The 20,729-nt window shown below is 36.8% G+C and overlaps 1 protein-coding gene across 1 annotated transcript in view; it reads left to right on the top strand.

The window, feature by feature from the left end:
- The window catches only part of LOC5570428, a 207,885-nt gene that overhangs the window by 21,311 nt on the left and 165,845 nt on the right, over positions 1-20,729 (top strand). The window contains exon 2 of the mRNA XM_021845099.1: positions 1,224-1,492. The gene's annotated coding sequence lies outside the window, so the exon portion shown is untranslated. The remainder of the gene's footprint in view (positions 1-1,223; positions 1,493-20,729) is intronic.

Here is a 20,729-nt window from a genome sequence, read left to right as displayed (position 1 = left end):
GCTTGTATGCGAGGAACTCTGAGAAATGGGATTTAGAAGTTGCCAGGTTTATAGTTTTCAATACATTAGTATTTATATTTTCCACGATAATTTGACACACTGATTTTCTGAATATTTGAAAAATGAAATCATCAGAAGTGGGAACCAAACTCAACGGTAGTATAATTCTAACCTGAAAATATGGAAGAATTCGTAAGTTAAAACTTTGAGTTGAAATCGAATTCAAGCTCTTTTCTGCGTCCATGAGTTCACTCGTGGTGTACGCTCTATCTAGTGAACAGTCAATTTTCGCAAATTTCACATCATTTTGTCCATTTAATCCAATTGCGAAGTGTATGTAATGTTTAGTTTAACGGTAAGTGTTCAAACTTCTACTCGCTAGCCGTAAAACGATGAAATCATGGTTGAAAAGTAGAAACATAGTTTTATAATAGGCACAAAAATCCTACTATTTCAAGTTACCATTTGCTGGTTGGATCCTCAATCTCCCAAGTGTAATTTTGGGTCACCCTCGTGTAGAATCTCCGTCGGACTCAACTAGAATTAGAGCACCGGTTATCATTCTCGTGGCCGCGCGTTTGCGTGATAGATCCGAATCGGTGTTGAAGAAACGGTGTCAAAATTTCATTCTGGTAAATTGGATTGTTTCGAATAAGTGCTCTTCGTGTCGAGTTCGGTGCCGCGCAACACCACTTACGAAGACAATGCGGGGGCGGTGACCGGTGACGAGTGATGATGCATGGTTTATACTCTACCCAGCGTGGATAAGATACCAAGCTCAAAGAAGAGATATCGTGCTGGATCAGAATTAGCAAAACAAACAGCACAGTTTGCTGATTTTCCCGCACGCCTAGGGATCATTCAAAATTGACGTCCAGTGTTCAGTTGGGAAAAGGGGCAAAATGTAAATTGTCTTTAATCACTAGCCCGTTGATTCGCCTCTTTGGACTTATAGAGCTATTATTTGGCATGTCAGATGTATAATAGCACTATTTTAGCACGCAGGGCTGATTAAAGGGCTACTTGATTACTTGGGTATTGTGGAAGTACCTGTGAAAATATATGAAAAGATGAAACGGAACGAATACTGGGAAATTTATGGACGTCACTTTTGAATTGTTCTCTGGGCATGGGTGACCGATCACACACACGGCTCAGGTGGTTTGGAGTTGTTTACAAACGTGGCCGATTTCACGGTGTTTAGTCGCATTATGTTTGTTCAGCAGCAGTTTAGCAGATGGGAGTAAATTTGTGATGGATTCGAAGTGAAAAGGAAGAATCAAAACAAACCAAAAGTCGACTGAAAGTGAAACATATTGTGGGTTGATAACATAAAAAGTTCTTTTGTGTTGCATGGAGTGTTGAATTGAAGATCGATACTGTGTTACGAGAAGTCAGCGATACAAATCGATTCATTTGGAGTGAATGTAGAGTGCAGTAAACCATATACGTTTTATGCTCAGTGCTTCAAATGTAAACTAGTTGCAAAAAGGTTAGTATACTTCACTATTTGTGAATCAAGGAACGTATCTTTTTTTTTAATTTCTTAATTCATTTCTTATATCTAGGTGTTCTGTTTGATTAGACAACACTATCATCCTAATTTGGTAACACAAATTTAAGATTTTATTAACATTTTGTTAGCAACATATTACCTCAGACAAACAGACGTAACAGCTAGAACAATTATCAGTTCAAAACATAGTCACGTGAACATTTACGCCCAATGTTAAAAATACTTCATTTGGTCAACCGTGAACTAGGTGGCGGTAGTGAGCAAACTCAAACTCGAACAAAGGTGAGGCGAGCGCCACAAGTGGTCCGTCGGCCAACTACCAAATATTAAAATTGGGCGCTATTCTGCTGTACCACGAAAATAATTAGAGTGTTACGTCTGTTTGTCTGTGATATTTCATTTCATTTTCCGTAGCAGTTCAGATTTTTTACAGGTGAGTTGATTTCACCTGCTTATAAGGGGAAAAACACGTTTTCAATTTACTTAACCTAACTTAACCTAAATATATAACGCATTGATCGTAGCAATAGAAGATTGTAACGATTTTTGTCTGAAATTATTAATTGTTTTATTTGACATTTGTTCCAATGTTTCAACATTTGATATTCTATGTAACTCATTGGTACTATACCAGGGAGGAAGCTTCAGAATCATTTTCAAAAGTTTATTTTGAATTTTTTTGCTTTCTTCCTGGTATTACAACAGCTAGTCCATATTGGTACAGCATACAACATGGCTGGCCTGAAAATTTGTTTGAATATCAAAAGCTTGTTCCTAAGACAAAGTTTTCTATTAATAAGAGGATAGAGACATTTTACATATTTATTACATCTGGCTTGAATGCCCTCAATGTGATTTTTGAAATCTCATCTAGCATGAGCCCTAGTTAACTTCATCTGACCAATTTATTGGAACCCCTCTCATCGTGACAACATGTCTACTTGAAGGTTTCAAATAAAGAGCTTTTGGCTAATGTGGGAATATTATTAGTTGAGTTTTGGAAGCATTAGGAGAAATCTTCCATTTTTGCTAATATGAAGAAAAAACATCCAAACTTTTTTGCAATCTACTACAGATGATACGCAGACTTCGTCCTTTGGCGGAGAGGCCTGTGTCACCGCAAACAAAGATTTTTGACATCCCTGAGGTAACTCAGGTAACTCAGATGTGAAAATATTGTACATTATTGGCCTAGAGGAACACCAGTTCTTACAGGAAGTCTTTCAGATCTGGAGTTCTGATAATTAACCTGAAGTGTACGATTTGCCAGATAACTTTGAATTATTCTAACAATGTATGTAAAGTTTTTTAATATTACGATCAAACCTTTATTCCAAACACTGTCGAATGCTTTTTCTATGTCTAGAAGAGCAAGACAAGTAGAATAGCCTTCAGATTTGTTGGAACGGATCAAATTTGTTACACGTAAGAGTTCATGAGTAGTCGAATGTCCATGGCGGAATCTGAACTGTTCATAGCCGAAAATTGAATTTTCATCATTCTGTTGAAAATGACCCTTTAAAAAAGTTTACTGAAGGAGGAAAGCAAACTGATTGGACAATAGCTAGAAGCTTCTGCAGGATTTTTGTCTGGTTTTAAAATTGGAACAACCTTAGCATTTTCCCATTTGTCAGGAAAATAGGCTAATTGAAAACATTTGTTAAATATATCAACTAAAAATGATAAACTACTTTATGGAAGTTTCTTGATGAGGATGTAAAAAATTTCATCATTGCCAGGAGCTTTCATTTTTTTGATTTTTTAATAATAGTTCTCACTTCTTCCAAATCAGTCTCAAAGGCATTTTCGAAAACGTTCTCTTGATTGAGATTATTTTCGAAGTCCTGAGTAACTTGATTTTCAATTGAGCTAGTAAGTACTAAATTGAAATTGTGCGCGCTTTCAAACTGCATAGCAAGTTTTTGAGCTTTTTCGCAAATAGTTAGTAATAATTTGTTTTCCTCTTTCAATGCCGGTATTGGCTTCTGAGGTTTTTTCAAGATTTTAGATAATTTCCAAAAGGGCTTAGAGCCAGGGTCCAACTGAGAAATTTTATTTTCAAAATTTTTGTTTCTTAAATCTGCAAAACATTTCTTGATTTCTTTCTGCAAATCCTGCCATATAATTTTCATAGCAGGATCACGAAAACGTTGAAATTGCCTTCTCCTCACGTTTTTAAGACGGATCAAGAGTTTAAGATCATCGTCTATAATCACGGATTCAAATTTTCTTCATATTTTGGAATTGCAATGCTCCTGGCTTCAACAATGGAATTTGTTAAAGTTTCAAGAGCATTGTCAATATCAAGTTTTGTGTGTAAAGAAATAATAACATCAAGATGAGAGTCAACATACGTTTCATATATATTCCAGTCGGCTTGAAAATTATTGAATGTGGAGCTGATAGGATTGAGAATCGCTTCATGGGATATTTGAAACGTAACATTGACATGATCAGAATCAAAATCAGCATGAGTAACTAATTGGCTACAAAGATGACTAGAGTCGGTTAAGACCAAATCAATCGTAGATGGATTTCTAGAAGAGGGAAAATACGTAGGGCTATCAGGGTATTGAATTGAGAAATATCCTGAAGAGCACTCATGAAATAAAATTCTGCCGTAGGAATTACATTGCGAATTATTCCATGATTGATGTTTGGCATTGAAGTTACCAATGACAAATTTTTTTGACTTATTGCGAATCAATTTTTGCAAGTCAGTTTAGAGCAAATTAACTTGCTGTCCAGAGCATTGAAAAGGCAAATTTAGCAGCTATAAAAGTATATTTACCAAGCTGTGTTTCAACTGAAACACCTAAAGTTTCAAAACCTTTAGGTTCAAGTGACGAAAACAGTTGATGTTTTATACTCCTAAGAATGATGATTGATCATTTCGTTAAACAAAAAAGTTAGGATCTCTTTTGATTTTGGATTCAGGTTTCAAATTCGTTTCAGTAATAACTGCTATGTGCATGTTTTTAGCTGTAAGTAAAAGCTCGTCCTCTTTTCTATTCAAAGAACATGCATTCTAATTTAAATTATTTAAATTATTATTCATTGGATCCATTAGAAAAACGTAATCCAATAACAATTTGTTTAGTAAATTTTACACCAACTTGGACTGCTTCAGTCATAGTGGTGGCTTTGAACATTGCATAAATCATTTGATTAAATTGTTCAGTTAGAAAATTAAAATCAGAGGCAGATATCACTTGAAGTGGGTACATTATCTACCCAAGTAACCACAAGCATTAAGGTATTACCGTATTTTAACTTTAATTCAACGAGTGCAATGCATCATTGCTTTTATTCTGCAATATGCGTGCAATAATGCTTTAATCCCATTTTATGAATGCAATGTAGCATTGCTTTATTGTTGCAATGAAATGTGCATTAATGGGTGATATACGGTCACCGCTCAATGCTTCATTGCATCATCTTACTCAGTGCTTCATCGCAAGAAAAACGGCAAGACTTCAATGCAGTATTTATCGTCGATCCTTCATTCACTCAGACAAATAGACTATATAAATACTTAAATATCCCTTATGAAAATTCGCCACAAGAAATCTGGTTGAAATTCGTAGATTTATCTTATGAGAAACCAGAATTTGAAAACAAAAAAAAAGTTGCATCAACCTGGAATTGAACCAAAAACCTTACGATTGATAGGTCCGTGCGTACACCACAGGTCTATCACCGACTCAATGTGGCAAGATGCTAAAACGATACATAAAGCGTGAAGATGAGCAACTGTTTTAGCCCCACACAATGAAAACAAAACAAAATCCCAACAGCAACAGAGCGACAGCCGCGGTAAACTTGAAAGTGCAACAGTCGTGCTCACCAACTTATTGCGCACTTCACCCCAAATTGAACTATCACGAAATTTGTAGAGTGCAGAAAACGTGTGATAAGAGTGCACGCTTGCAACGGATCATCTCAACATATTTGGTGCACTTGTTCCTTGAACCACAAGGAATAAGTGCACTAAACACATTATCATGATTCGACGTATCCCTGCTATCACACTTTGAGGGAGCTTACACACTTGTGATGGTCCAACTTAGAGAGAAATCGACAGTATTTGCCACCGGCAACGAAAGGGCGCTGCTTGAAATTGCACAATTTCCTGGCCACGACATGCAGCATCCATAGTCCGGAGGATAGGCGCGGCGAGTCATCGAAAACATCTCACTTAATTTGGGTTCGAATCCCACCAATCATACAAAAAAAAAGACAAGCAAATAAGTTCGTAAACAACACTGAGCTGACATCCAACGAACAAAAAAATACAATAATATTTTTGTGTTTCTATTTTTGATCTAAAAATAATGGTGCATTAAATACACTTTGGCTAAAGCTTTTATACGGTACAGACAGTAACTATACTTTAGCAATTGCCAACATAGAGCTTGGAAATGCAGCCGTATTTACACTTTAATATCGCCTTTTTCCACCTTAATACTGCATTAATGAGACATGTAATGCAGTATGACTTTATATGCCATATTTTATAATAGCATATAAAGTGATATTGATGCAACTATATACAGCTGTACGGTTACTTGGGTAATGATTTCCCGTTAGAATTTTCGGTAGACGAAAAGGCGGAGTAGAAATTTCCTGTGGCGGCAGAGTTTTTTCCATTTGATTTGAAACAATTAGAACGGGTACTCATAATATGTAAAGGGAAGGAGTTCAAATTACCTGCTACGATATCGGCAAAGGATTTTCCTTGGGTAGATACATTCGTCATTAAATTTAGTTTGTGAATGAGCATGGTTATGATCTTCCTGATGGGTATGATTCCTAATCAAGCGAGCGTTAACTGAAAAATGAGCATTGTTCGATACTCTAACAGGGAAATTCCGGAAACGACCGTTATCGTAACGGATATTACTGTTCATCTGCCTGGCACGAGCCTCGACGACTCGCCTACGTAAAGGGCAGGCCCAATTTTGACTTATGATTGCCCCCACAATTGGCGCATATGAACTTATCGGGTTCTTCCTTCACTGGACAGACGTCCTTGGCGTGAGAAGAATCTTCGCAAATCATGCATTTAGCATCCATGCGGCAATTTTTTGTACCATGACCCCACTTTTGGCACCGACGGCACTGATTGGGGTTCTGGTTATTTCCTCCAGGTTTCTGAAAATGTTCCCATGTCACACGGACATCGAACATAAGTCTTGCTTTTTCTAAAGCTTTAATGTTATTTAGTTCTTTTTTGTTAAAGTGAACTAAATAATATTCTTGAGAAAGCCCTTTCCGAACAATGCCAGATTGGGTTCTCTTTTCCATAATGATTACTTGGACTGGGGAAAATCCAAGTAAATCATTTATACCATTTTTGATCTCTTCTTGTGACTTATAGTCACTGGAGAGAACTTTCAAGACGACTTTGAACAAACGTTCAGTTTTGTCGTCATAAGTAAAAAAATTGTGCTTCTTCTCTTCAAGATGTTTGAGAAGAAGTTCGCGATCTTTGTGATTTGGAAGGAGACCTTGATTGCCCTAATGGAGTTCAAGATCTTCTGCCTAAATCCCCCAACTTAGGAACAACTGACCCCGATAGGCGACACTCTTTGCTTCCTCACTTGAATCAAAGAGCCTGGGCTAGACATTGCTTCGATTTGGTGTTCGGGAAATTTGTCTAGAGCATCGAACTGATTGCTCATTTCGATGCAATTATCAACATTACATGGTTAAAAAAAGAGTTCTGGAAAACGTGAACTGTCAAAAATACACCATGAACTACCATCATGTTGAAGCAAAAACATATTTTTGCTTGTTGACGAGTTCACGTCTGCTGTTCACGAATACGGAAACGGATTTTTTTCTGTGTATCCATTTCACCCTTGGAAGAAAGTTCGCATTCCGTAGAAACGTATTTGCTTCCATTCTTGCCACATTTAGTGACAGTTTTAAATCCCACTTTTTTGGAAGGAAGTTGTGAATTCAGAGATTCACCCTTTCTTTTGTTTGTAGTTGCAACCATGTTTAGTGAATAAACGAAAGAAGACGAGACCTTGGAGATGTTTTTTTTTTCCCAAGACGATGTCCAAGAAGGATTACCACCGCTAGCTTTCGTCAACGGGTCCAATCGAAGGCACGGGTCCAAACCAGGGCTGGACAGCGTCAATGTAAATACAGGGTTATGCGCGACTTTTACATAGTTGCTTACCTCACTGTCATCGGACGGCGAGACAATGACAGAGATTTTCTCTAAATTCTCTTTCATTTTTCCGTTACTACGGCCTGTGACGTAATCGTGAACTTGACTATTTTTAGTTAATTATCTGGTATAATTGTTGTTTATATCGTTGGCATCAAGTAACGGGCGACCGACGGTGGGTTAAAAGCAAGAATTTCCATTTAAATGGGAAGTCATTACGCAAAAAGTACATATATGTAGGTCAGAAGGCTGTAAAAATTGACGATAGACTCATAACCAGTGCTGGAAAAGTTCGCATCACGAAGCAGCTCACGAGTGTATACCAACGCATAACAAACATCACAGACTCGGGATCTGGCTAGGTGTGAGTAAGCCCGCACCCGTCTGCTCGGAAGAACATGTCAAAAGAAGTAGCAACAAGCTCGCGAGCGTTTACTCGCGAGTAACCGAGCAAGGTGTGATTTATTATGGTTTTGACAGACAAATTAATGGTATAACCATCATATCGATAGTAAACTACTAGTTTGTAGTCAAAAGCCCCCGAAAACCATAAATCTCGGAGGGTAAGCAGCTTTTTTCCCAAAAGCACAATATGACTCTGAGCAGCTCCGAACACGTTCGCGAATCACTTTTTGCTTCAGTTACTCCGGAGTCGACAGATGCGAGTGAGCCAGCGCTCTGACGCTCGGGAGCGTTTGGTTTTGTTTTTGTTCCAGTTCAGATGAAGCGTTCGCCACTTTCCATCACTGCTCATAACAAACGTCCTGTCAGACAGGAATTTTCATTTAAGGCTAAGTAGCCCGTCATTCGATTTGGCAGCCATGTTGGCATTGCAGTTCACAATCTCAAATTATTAAAACTCAGTCCTCATAGTTCATATTGATCCGGAAAAGTATAACTATATGCGTTGACATGCAGAAAGTATGTTGATACTTTTTAAGATGCGTCAGTGCAATACCAAGTTGATTATTATATTGATTACCAACTGATTCTCTTTAATTCGAATTTGTGACATGATTTAGGAACAATCATCAACGGCGCGTACAAATTCCAATGACGGCCTACTGCGCCTTAACATTGCCAGAAATATCAATGCAGACTCGATTTATTCCACCATCAAACAATTGATCTAGGATTGAATGCTGGAATTTTGCATAATGAAAAGATCCTGGACCGACCAGGAATCAAACATTTTTTTTTAATTTTCAATTAGTGTGTACCACAAAAAAAACTGTTCGCAGTGATTCATCCTGCTCAGAAACAGAAGAAGTCATCGATACATAACAGGTTCACCGAACAGTTAATCCAACAGTATCCTTTCAACAACATAATTCATTGCATAGTAAGCGAAAGTGGTTCAAAAATTTCGAGAAAAAAAATTAAATCAACCTACTCATTCGCTCGCATCCACCATTAGCAGCTAAGGAAATACAGTCGACTCTCCACATCTCGATGTTCTACTTCTCGATATCTCTCCCTATGTCGATGATTGCTTCGGTCCCTTCATTCTGCATACGATTTTTCTCTCCATATCTCGATGTCCTCCTTATCTCGATATCTCCATATCTCGATGTGTTCTTGTTGATTTCTTGTTCTCAATTTTCTCTCTATATGTCGATGTGAACATTATCAAAGGTTACTAGACCAGGTTTCAGCGATTCTGAACAATTTGGAAACTCGGAATGAAGTTTGTTTGTTTATTATTTTCCTAGTAACGGAGTGATTTTCAATCTAGTGTTCATTAAATTAATGTTCTTTGTCTCGATCTCTCCCTATCTCGATGGTCCCTTCGATATCGAGATGTGGAGAGGCGACTGTAATAAATATGCTAATAATTTATTACGTTCATCCTTTCGCAGCTTTCTGAGAGAATTTACGAGCTTATCTGTTCAAGTTTTACTGCTTTCCATACAACAACTTTGCACCACGAGTGGACTGGTCTGAATGCGAACTTCGATTTCAAGTAAGGGATGACCCAACGCCACATTCTTTCGTTCGCCTAGACTACCTAAGTCTGCTGCCATCATTTGCCGTATTGACGACGATGTTTGCCATTGACAAACGGTTCGGCCTTATAGCGCACAAGCGAGCTATCATCCTCCGAGTTGGAGGTGAGCCCCCATTCCTAAAGGGTGCTGATATCGGAATAAATTATCGTGCGACCGATTTCCTCACGTATGCCGATATAGCCATCGATGGATGAGGCCTTGGCGATCGTCGAAGGAGAGTCCATAGGCCTTAGACATACAGATGTGACAGTTGGAACATTTTTTTTTTCAAAATCCATCGCCTACTGTAGAAGGTGCTACTGTGAAACGTCAAACACAAAGGAAAACGATGAAGGCGCCTCTGGTTGTGAGATATGAAACATAGGGGAAGGGGTGGTAAAATGAACACCTTAAGGAAATCATCTTATTTCTGATACAAAAACGAGGAATTTGTATAGTTCAACCGCACAACATCAAAAATAGGGATGTAATCTATAGTAGCTACATGGATTCAGACTAAAATAGCTAAATTTTCACATATTTTTATCGCTACCAAAAAGCGATGCAAATGTTCATTTTACCTGCACTATGTGGGTAAAATGAACAGCGGTTGGTGGTAAAATGAACACCATGCAAAAAACGCGAGCAAAACAAATATTTTTGAAAATTTTCATTGCTCCACCAAAAATACACCCAATAATGATTGTAACCCATTCAAAAAGAATTCTAAAGGTATCAAATTTGACATCATATCATAACGATATTCACCTCACTGAAAAACCCCAAGTCTTCCGAGCTAAAAGTTACGTCAGTTCTAATTTTCAAACGTGGTTTTCTAAAATCTTAGTTTTTGTTCACATTTTCACTTCAATTTACCTCCGTATCAATTCGAACACTCAGATTTATGCTCTAAATCGTCCATGCGTGATAAAATTTCATCGAAATTTGTTTTTACACGATAAAAGGCACGGTGTTCATTTTACCACCCCTGTTCATTTTACCACCACTTCCCCTATTTAGGCATGATCATTCAAAAAGTGATCGATGGAAATTTCGTCAGTATTACGTCTTTTTGTCTATGGCATAGGTGTGTAGAGCTATAAATAGACGTTGCCTAGCTAATGAGCATCAATGTTATTAGCTTTGACTTGGGATCGTTTCAGCTGCGAACACAAAGTTGCCAATCGATAAGAGTCTATTTAGCTGTCACTATCAATCTACGAAGGAGTTCTATTTTCAATCAACCGAGTTAACTTATGGCGTTTTCGGTTTTAAATCTGGGGTCAGAGCTGACCCGACTCGCAATAAACGAACGAAAACGGATCCAGGTTCGAGTCAAATCAACTGTGGCATTCCTACATTCGAAATGTCAGCCACACAGTTTCATCAAATTTAACTTCTTATAGTGCAAAAAGACAAAATGAAGTCTCATTATCAATCCAATGAATAATGCCGAATGCTTTCCTATACATCTTTTGTTACTAATATGTTTCTATAATAGTTAATTTTGATAATTACAAAAATGTAAACAATCTATTTTTGACAGTTGGACCCCGCTCAGGTTGGATCGCAAAAAATCGGCAGAGCGAACCTCGTTGTGTTTGGGTCGAACCTGGGGCGGATCCGGGTTCGACCCAACCCAATAAAAAAACGTTTTGACAGCTGTTAGTGCGAACCCAGGGCGAAACTAGGTTCGCCCCAGCAATAAACGAAAACGCCATTAGATCATCAGCACAATCCCGTTATCGTTGCATGTCAAGCTATTTTCACGTGGCACGTGTGCAGCAAAGTCAAAGCAAAGCTAAATATCCAAGCCCTGTATCGCCTGGGACTGTGCCGGATCAACTGATAAGGCTAATTATTTACCCAAAGCTGGGGAGCAACCATCTGACGGACGCCAGTAGCCGGGTCTAGAAGAGCTATCTTATGGTGGAACCGTGACAACACCGTGATAAGGCTATAGAGGTAGCACGCCGTCAAGCGGCTTTGGGAGCAAAAGAGCAAAAATGACGTATCGCAGAGGGACGCCCCATTCGATAGGACGCGAAACCGGTTGCGATCATCGATTATTACTGCATTCCGCACAGTGGTATCTCCCATTGACGAAGTTTATATACCCTTGTCTATTTATGGATTAATTGTGATCTCAATTAGTGCGCATCGTACGCTGGTGCTGTGCGTGTACACATTATTTCTGCTCTCAGAAGTTTTTCAAACTACCTAAAGCAATAAAACAGTACTTCTCGGTGCTAAAGAACAGTACTTTTTAGTGCTACTTTTTCTACTTATCGATTCCTTTTCCATCCTTGTTTGGACCAGTATCATCGATTTTTCGTTAGACCCGTTAGCGAAAGCTAACGGTGGTCATCCTTGTCCCTTTGAATATTCCTTAAATATGGTAGCAACCACGAAATGAAAAAAAGGGAATCTCTGAATTCACAACTTCCTTAAAAAATGGGCTCTAAAACTGTCACTAAACGTGGCAAAAATGGAAGAAATTACCTTTCTCCGGAATGCGAGCTTTCTTCATCGAAATGAGCAATCAGTTCGATGCGCTAGACAAATTTTCCGAACACCAAATCGAAGCAGTCTCTAGCCCAGGCTCTTTGATTCAAGTGAGGAAGCAAAGAGTGCCGCCTATTGCGTAGGCGAGTCGTTGAGGCAAATGAACGGTAATGTCCGTTGCGATAACGGTCGTTTCCGGAATTCCCCTGATAGAGTATCGAATAATGCTATACTACAATAGATCAAATATTGGTCGCAGTGGTTTCCCGACCAGACGGAAGAAACAAGATTATAACAGAGTGTGTTCCCCTGATACGATTTTTTTATATCACCAGTTGTTATAAAACATGTACCGTTAGTAGTTAAAATAACAAAAAATCTAACAAAATTTGCACCAAATTAAACTAAAATATAACAAACCCTGTTACAATTATATCAAAATTATTACAGAATGTGTTGCAAGTATGTTACAAAATAACAAAATTATTGCAAACTATGTTACTGTTTATGACATCGAATGTTATTTGCAACAAACTTATAAATGCGATGTCTAAAATATAACAAATGTTGTTAGAAATGTGTTATTAAAAATATAACATGTTGAGAACAAAGCAATCATAATACCAAAATTTTATCAACTTTTGTTATTTTTAACTGCTGCTGATAGGAATGTGTTATAATTTTGTTACGTGGTTCTGGTCGGGTTATGTTCCGAACAGAAAAAAAAATCGAATAATGCTCATTTTTCAGTAATTTGAGCTCCTCCTATATTCATACTATGAGTACCCATTCTTATTGTTTCAAATAAAATGGAAAAAAAACCCTGCCGCCACAGGAAACGTCTACTCCGCCTCTTCTTCTACCAAAAATTCTAACGGGAAATCAACAGATACCAACTTCAAGTGATATGTCTGCCTCTGATTTTAATTTTCTATCTGAACAATTTAATCAAATGATTGATATAATGTTCCAAACCACCATTATGACTGAAGCAGTCCAAGTTGGTGTAAAATTTACTAAACAAATTGTTATTGGATTACGTTTTCCTAATGAATCCAAATAATAATTTAAATATTTAAAATTGGAATGCTCGTTCTCTGAATGGTAAAGAGGACGAGCTGTTTAATTTTGTAACAGTTAATAGCATACATATAGCAGTTATTACTGAAATTTATTTGAAACCCGGATCCAAACTCAAAAAGAACCTACCTATTTTGGTTACCGACTTTAAGGGGCATGTAGGGAAACTGCAATCATCATTCACAGGCGTATAAAACATCAACATTTTTCGTCAATTGAAACTAAAGTTTTTGAAACTTTGGGTGTTTCGGTTGAAACACAGCTTTGTTAACATACTTTCATAGCTGCCTATTTGCCTTTCAATGCTCTGGACAAGTTATTTACTTCATACTGACTTGCGAAAATTGACTCGCAATAAGTCATTTTTTTTTGTCATTGGTGACTTGAATGACAAACATCGCTCGAGGAATAATGCCAAAAGCAATGCCAACGGCAGAATTATAGATTAAAGTAAAGATGGACAAATTGTGGTGAAATTATGAAAAAAAAATGAAAAAAAAAATCCACGTGCTCGGCTGGGATTTGAACCCAGGACTCTTGTATGCTAGACGAGCGCTTTACCAACTAAACTACCGAGCCACTTGGTGACCCAATAACTGAGTTGATTAGAATTCAAATCCCTACAGACCACTCGGACCCCTTTCATAACCCATATCCATCCATCTCATGTTAACTACACACGCGGGCAGAATTGAATTTGATGAGTGCTCTTCAAGATATTTCTCAATTCAATACTCTGATAGCCCTACATGTTTTTCCTCTACTAAAAACCTTTCTACGATTGATTTGGCCTTAACCGACTCTAGGCACCTATGTAGTCAAATGTTTACTCATGCTGATTTTGATTCTGATCATGTCCCTGTTACATTTTTTATGTCCCATGAAGCGATTCTCAATCCTATCAGCTTCACTTTCAATTATTTTCGAGCCGACTGGAATATATATGAAACATATATCCATAGTCATGATGTTAGCATTTCTTTACAAACAAAACTTGATATTGACAATGCTCTTGAAACTTTAACTAATTCCATTATTGACACCAGGGGCATTGCAATACCAAATTTTGAATCCGTGGTTATATTCGATGATTTTAAACTCTTGATCCGCCTTAAAAACATGAGAAGAAGGCAATTTCAACGCACAAGTGATCCTGTTATGAAAATTACATGGCACGATCTGCGGAAAGAAATCAAAAAACGATTTTCACAATTAAGAAACAAAAAATTTGGAAATAAAATTTCTCAATTAAACGGCTCTGAATCCTTTTGGAAATTATCTGAAATTTTGAAAAAAAAAAAAACTCAGAAGCCAATACCGGCATTGAAAGCGGAAAACAAATTATTAATAACTGATTTCGAAAAAGCTCAAAAACTTGCTATGCAGTTTGAAAGCGTACATTATTCTAATTTAGGACTCACTAGTCCAATAGCAAATCAAGTTACTCAGGATTTCGAAAGCAGTAGTGAAAACTCCTGGGAGGTTGATTTGATGTTTTAAGTTGGCATATTTTCCTGACAAATGGAAAAATGCCAAGATTGTACCAATTTTAAAACCGGGCAAAAATCTTGCAGAAGCTTCTAGCTATCGTCCAATCAGCTTACATTCTTCCATTAATAAATTTTCATGGTCATTTTGTACAGAATGATGATTTGGCAATATCTGACTGTATTTTTGATCAGATATTGTGTAAGCTGATTTATGACCGTTTCGTAGAAAAAAGGAACCACTGTTCTGTACGCCGTGACGGAGCCGAGGAACCGGTAAGCGGCGCTCTGATCAATGCAAAAAGGCGGGTCCTTATCTCCGAACCGGAATGTTTCCAAGCTAAGTGTATCGAAGTGCATGCAGAATCAAAAAGTATCAGTTGGTACGCGTTTGAACTGAATCCCTAAACGATGGCGGGGAAAATTAATATACTAATCACGTTCACCGCGCCTTTACTAAACTCCAAGGTGCACACAATTCACACGGCTGCATCGCAAGATAGATTTACGACGGAGGCCTTAGGTGGTAACACCAGAAGCGTATTGATTGGCTGTGGTTTGATTCATTGCGATGAAAATAACCAATTTTAACCAGCAATCGATAATTTCCCTTCTTTTCGCAGTTAAAGACTTTTGCCTATCGTTGAATTGCCACATTCCGGGTGATCTGCAACGGGTGTAACCCATTTTGCATAAAGAAGTTTCGTATAAATAAGTTACAGATATATACAGATACAGATATACAGATGTTTTGCATAATTTCCATTGAGTACAGGTATCATAAAAGAAGACTTTCATTATATGATTCTCATATAATTTTCATTATGTTAACCGTCCATTATGCGTATTATTAATAAAATTATGCACAATAGGTCGGTCTCCTCCATCTGAAACATCCAGAGGGCCTGGTGTTGCATTTTTCCCGTTTTCTGTCGGATTGAAACCGGATTTACAGTCGATCAATCAATTCCATTCAGAAGGCAGCCGGGCAGTTTGGTCCGTTTTTATGACGCTGTTTATTTATCGATTTACGCTTGTTTTTGTTTCTGTTTTCGGTTGCATGTTAATCAGTTTCGCTGATCGTGAATCGAACGTGAGTACGTACACGAGTTCGCGCGCGTGTCAATGGATGGAAACATAATATCTGTACCAGCTTTATTTGGGCGAAATCGATGATTACGTTGGAGTAGTGAGAGCATTCGGTTGAATGGTCCTACTTCAGACGGCTACTTGGAAAATCGCTGAAGAGACAGGTGGTCGGAAACAAAAGATGACATAATGTACATGTGAACAATTACACAGTTAAAACATAAATGTAAATTTAAGTTTATTTTCATGCACATATTTGGAGCATGAAAATAAACACAAATTTAAATCTGCGTATAGATTTACACGACTTGAAAGAAGGTGAAGTCGTGTAATTTTACATGTCGTTTAAATCTACTTGATTGGCAGCACGTGGATTTGTTTGTTATGGCCCTCTTCCATTTGTTCTTTGAATTTGGTTTCTTCACCCGGCTATCGGCAATCGAATATCATGATAAAATTAACTGGAATCAGACACAGGATATACGTATTATTTATTTCGCTGTAAATACTTTCTTATTTTAAACAATATGCACTTTTCTACACATTTTCACCCGTCGATCGCTGCTGGCTGATTATGAGGAAATTTCGTCCGTTTCATCTCGGCTACAAGTATCTGAAAGTAGTCGGGCTTTTGTTGGCTCAAAAGATGCACCAAATATTCCGATAGAACTTACCTGCAGGTTTTCAAAGTACTTGGCTCAGGTGAGCTGGTACAATTAGTATTTGTGGCACCTCAACACAGCAGTAAACAATCGAATCAACAACACGATAAGCTGACCAAATCACTTGGTTTCAATACGTCGGCCACACAGTTAAAACAATAATGTAAATTTAAGTTAATTTTCATGCACATATTTGGAGCATGAAAATAAACTCAAAATAAAGTTAGCATTCAAATTTACATGACTTAAAAAAATAGACCCATAGTGTAAATTTCAACGTCATTGAATTTTACACGAACATGTTTATCCTGCGTTGCTTGTTCCCTTTTCCTTCATTCCCATGATTTGTAAAAGCTCTTCTTCCTCGCCCCGCAATCAAAGGCACTAAATAAAAACATGTTGCTTTCAGATTGGATTTGAATATATTTCAATTCAGCTTTTCTCCTCAATTTTCAACATAAAATAATTCACTTGTTTTCCGGTAGACCGTCGTATTGGCTGCTAAATGTCAACAACAAGCACCATTGGCTAGATTGTAAGAAGCAGATGCCTGAAAATAAGAATATAGCACTTCACTAACAAATTCACTATCACGAACGACGTCAATTGCAGAAATGGTACTTACCTGTATATGCAAATGTTAATTTCTATGTGGTCACTCGCGTATCCGTGCAAAACTGGACATTTTAGAATACTTAGTCAGCGGCGTTAACAAACCAAAACAACAAGTCGGCCATATTAGTTTTGTTCTCAAAGAACGGTCGTGTAAATTTAAATGTTGATTGAAATTTGTGTCTCTTTTAATTTAAAATTCTGTTAATAATTATTTATTTTTGAAAAATGATTGAAAAATACACTTTGCAGTAATATATTGTTGATAAATATGTAAAATCGAATGTTTTTTCATGCTCTTAATATGTGCATTGATTTAAACTCAATTTTTAATCAAGTTCTCAATTAAAGCCACACAGTTAAAAATAATGAAGATTACACGTCATGTAAACTTCATTTATGCGATGTAAACATGGCGTCATGTAAATTTAAGCCTGAAATCATGTAAAAATGTGTTATATGTCATGTAATCACACAGAATCCTGCTGGGTTACATGACATATAATTGAAGTTTACATGACATAACATGTAAATATCCATGATATTCCACGCTCCAATTATGTGCATTATATGTCTCAGAAATTTACACGTTTCGTTCGAACTGTGCATGTAAATTCACAAATGTCATTGTTTACATGCCGTTTAAATTTAAATATTTCTTTCTGTGCATGTTACTTTCTCAACTGACGTTTAAAGGTTTATTTTTACACGTTGATTGAAAATTCAATGTTTATCTATTGAGAATCCCATGAATATTGATTTATTTTTGATAATACGTTGAAAAATACATTGGCTAGTAAAATTATATCGGTAAAGCTGGGATATTGTATGTTTTTCGATGCTCAAATTATGTGCATAGAATTCAACTCATTTTTAAATCATCTTTTTGTTTCCAGCAATGTAAATTTACAAAAGACTTGGTTTACGCGTCATTTAAATTTCAACATTTTTTGCTGTTAACATACAAGAAATCAAATACAATTGGCGAACATATTTTACGTTGTAGTTACAGATAATCAAAACAGACCCTAGATATTGATACATGTATAAGATATACTGACGCCTATTTTGATTAAGTTACTGTTCATTATGTAATATCCAATACTTATGGACTATCATGTACTGTAACTATGTGTGATATCAACATAATTACCCTCCAGCAGAAACACTAAAGGTAATAAGCTCGAAATCTAGTTCATTCCCTTCCAAAGCCACAACTTCAAGATGATCATAGTAGATTTCAACGCACAGGTTGACCAGGATGAGGCATTCAGCTTTCCGGATGACGAATAATGAAGGACTACTAATAATTCATACAGATAGTATACTGTTATTTGTTGCAGCTATTTCACAACGCATTCTGTATTGGTAAATTCGTAGATAACCACTGCAGACAGAATCGCAAGCCGACAGCGATTTAATTGACTTTCTGAACCACTATTCTGTGCTGCTAAAATTGCACCTAGAACTATTCATATCAACCATGTATGCAAAGGCGCGTACACGTTAGAAACCATGGGTTGACAAATTTTTTGTGCACAGTGAAGCTATGAATAATTTAAACCCTGAATCTGATATTCAAAGTTACTATAATTAAGGTGCTTAAACGCACAGGGGTGTAAATGCCATTTTGGTTGGCTTTGAAATCAGTTGAGGAAATTCTACTGTATCATTTTCAGGAGAAAATAAAAAACAAGAAAAAATATTCGATATGATAATTCTTAGAAGATTGGAGAAAAATTGCTGAAAAAGAAATCAAAATTTTCCCAAAAGTATATTTTTATCACTGACACCCTCTTGCTTCTAACCCCTCATTTTCATGCCAGTCGTTACCACAAGGTTAAGAAAGCTTTTCGTCTTAAAGGCTGGTAGCGACTAAGTGCCTTAAAAATCGAAAAATGAAGACCTCTTGCCAGCACTAAAAGGAACCAAGAAGAGGCCGAAAAGTAACCAAGAAAACACAATAAGAACCAGGAGATAAATCTTCATTGCATCAGAGCAGAAATTTCTCAAAGACCTAACACTTTTTTCGAGAATTTCTCTTGAGATTGCGACAAGTATTATTGTTCGTGTTTTATTTGTGATTTTCTCTAAAGAGTATGAGAAATTTGCCCAAATGTTCAGATATTGCGCCGGAAACATCAAAAAGAGTTCATATAGTGATTATTTCCAAAGGAATTTTTCCAAGATTTTGTTTAGGATACCTCAAGAGTACAACCTGGATTTTCTTAAGGAAAGCCACAGAAATGAAATTTCTTCACAGATTATTTTAGAAATCATCTGAGTTCCTCAAAAATTCTTTAAGGTTTTTATCTAGAAGGAGCTAGGTCCAAGATTCATACATCGATTTCCCTAGCACATTTTCTAAAATTCAATCAATGACTTCTCCAGAAAATTCTTGACATTTTTTCCGGAAAAACATTAAACAGAATCTCTATAGCCTGTTCTTACAGAAACATCTCGCCTATAATTTGTGTAGGAATGATCGGAGGAATTATTGTAAAAATTGCTCTGCTAGCAACCGGTGAGAAAACTCAAATAAACTTTTGAAGATTGTATGGGATTTTTTTAAGATACTTCTTAAGAAATGTTTGATGAAACTGCAGTCCTTGAAAAAAATTGATTTGTTCGAAGAACCCATTAATTATATTTGGATTTCAGGGAGGAAACGTGGATGAGTTTATGAAGGGATCCACATGATCAGGTTGAAGAATTCTTTCAAGAGCCGTTCAAAAGATCTGGACCACTCAAATGAACGCGTGATCCGTGGCTCTTTTTTGCGATAGTCAATTCATTTGATCAGCACGGATCAGGTTTTCCATAAATTTCTCTCAGTATTTTGTCAGCAATGACTACAGCCTCTCTTCTTGAGATTCATTCATTAATCTATGTCATAAATGTCGATAAATATCTAGCAAATATTTTTCCATAAAGTGGAAAAAAAAATTCGCTGGAGATTCAACTAATGATAACTCAAGGAAATCCTCTAGAATTTTTTGAAAATATTCCATCATCACTTGTTATTCCATCTAGTATTCTTTCAAGAGTTAAGCTCGGAGTTTCTCAAAAATGTTCTAACATTCCAACATTCATTCTTTAAATAAAAATATCCCTTAGAGGATATTTCTGGTAAAGCTCATTGTACTTTGTCATGTAATTTAGCAATAATTCTCTGGGATTCACCCAAAGTTCGGACAGGGATTCAGCTGAGATGTCAAAAATGTTTTCAGAAATCGTTTGAAGGTACCGTTTTGATTCATATTACGGACAGCTTCAAATTCCGGACACTCTACTTTGTATGGGAAACATTTCACACGAAATGTTTCAATTGTTGTAGTTCAAAAGTTCTCATTTTCGAGGCTCGTTTTAGTAAGCTTTTTCCATAAATATCTTCGAAAATTTATAATGCCCAACAACCTTAGATGTCTTTTTAGTGGTTTGACGATTTCAATTGATGATTTGACTGTTCCATTAATGATTATCATGAGCTGTCCGGAATTCGATTCAAAGTGTCCGGAATATGAGACAAAAGTGAGGAAGCGTCCGGAATAAGAATCATGAAAAGGCCACACATTTTGATTTATTTAAAATTATTCAAGTTGCGGAAGC

The sequence above is a fragment of the Aedes aegypti genome, chromosome 2, assembly GCF_002204515.2.
Source record: "Aedes aegypti strain LVP_AGWG chromosome 2, AaegL5.0 Primary Assembly, whole genome shotgun sequence".
Lineage (NCBI taxonomy): Eukaryota > Metazoa > Arthropoda > Insecta > Diptera > Culicidae > Aedes > Aedes aegypti.
The sequence above is the reverse complement of the archived record's forward strand: the minus strand, read 5'-3'. Positions and strand labels throughout refer to the sequence as shown.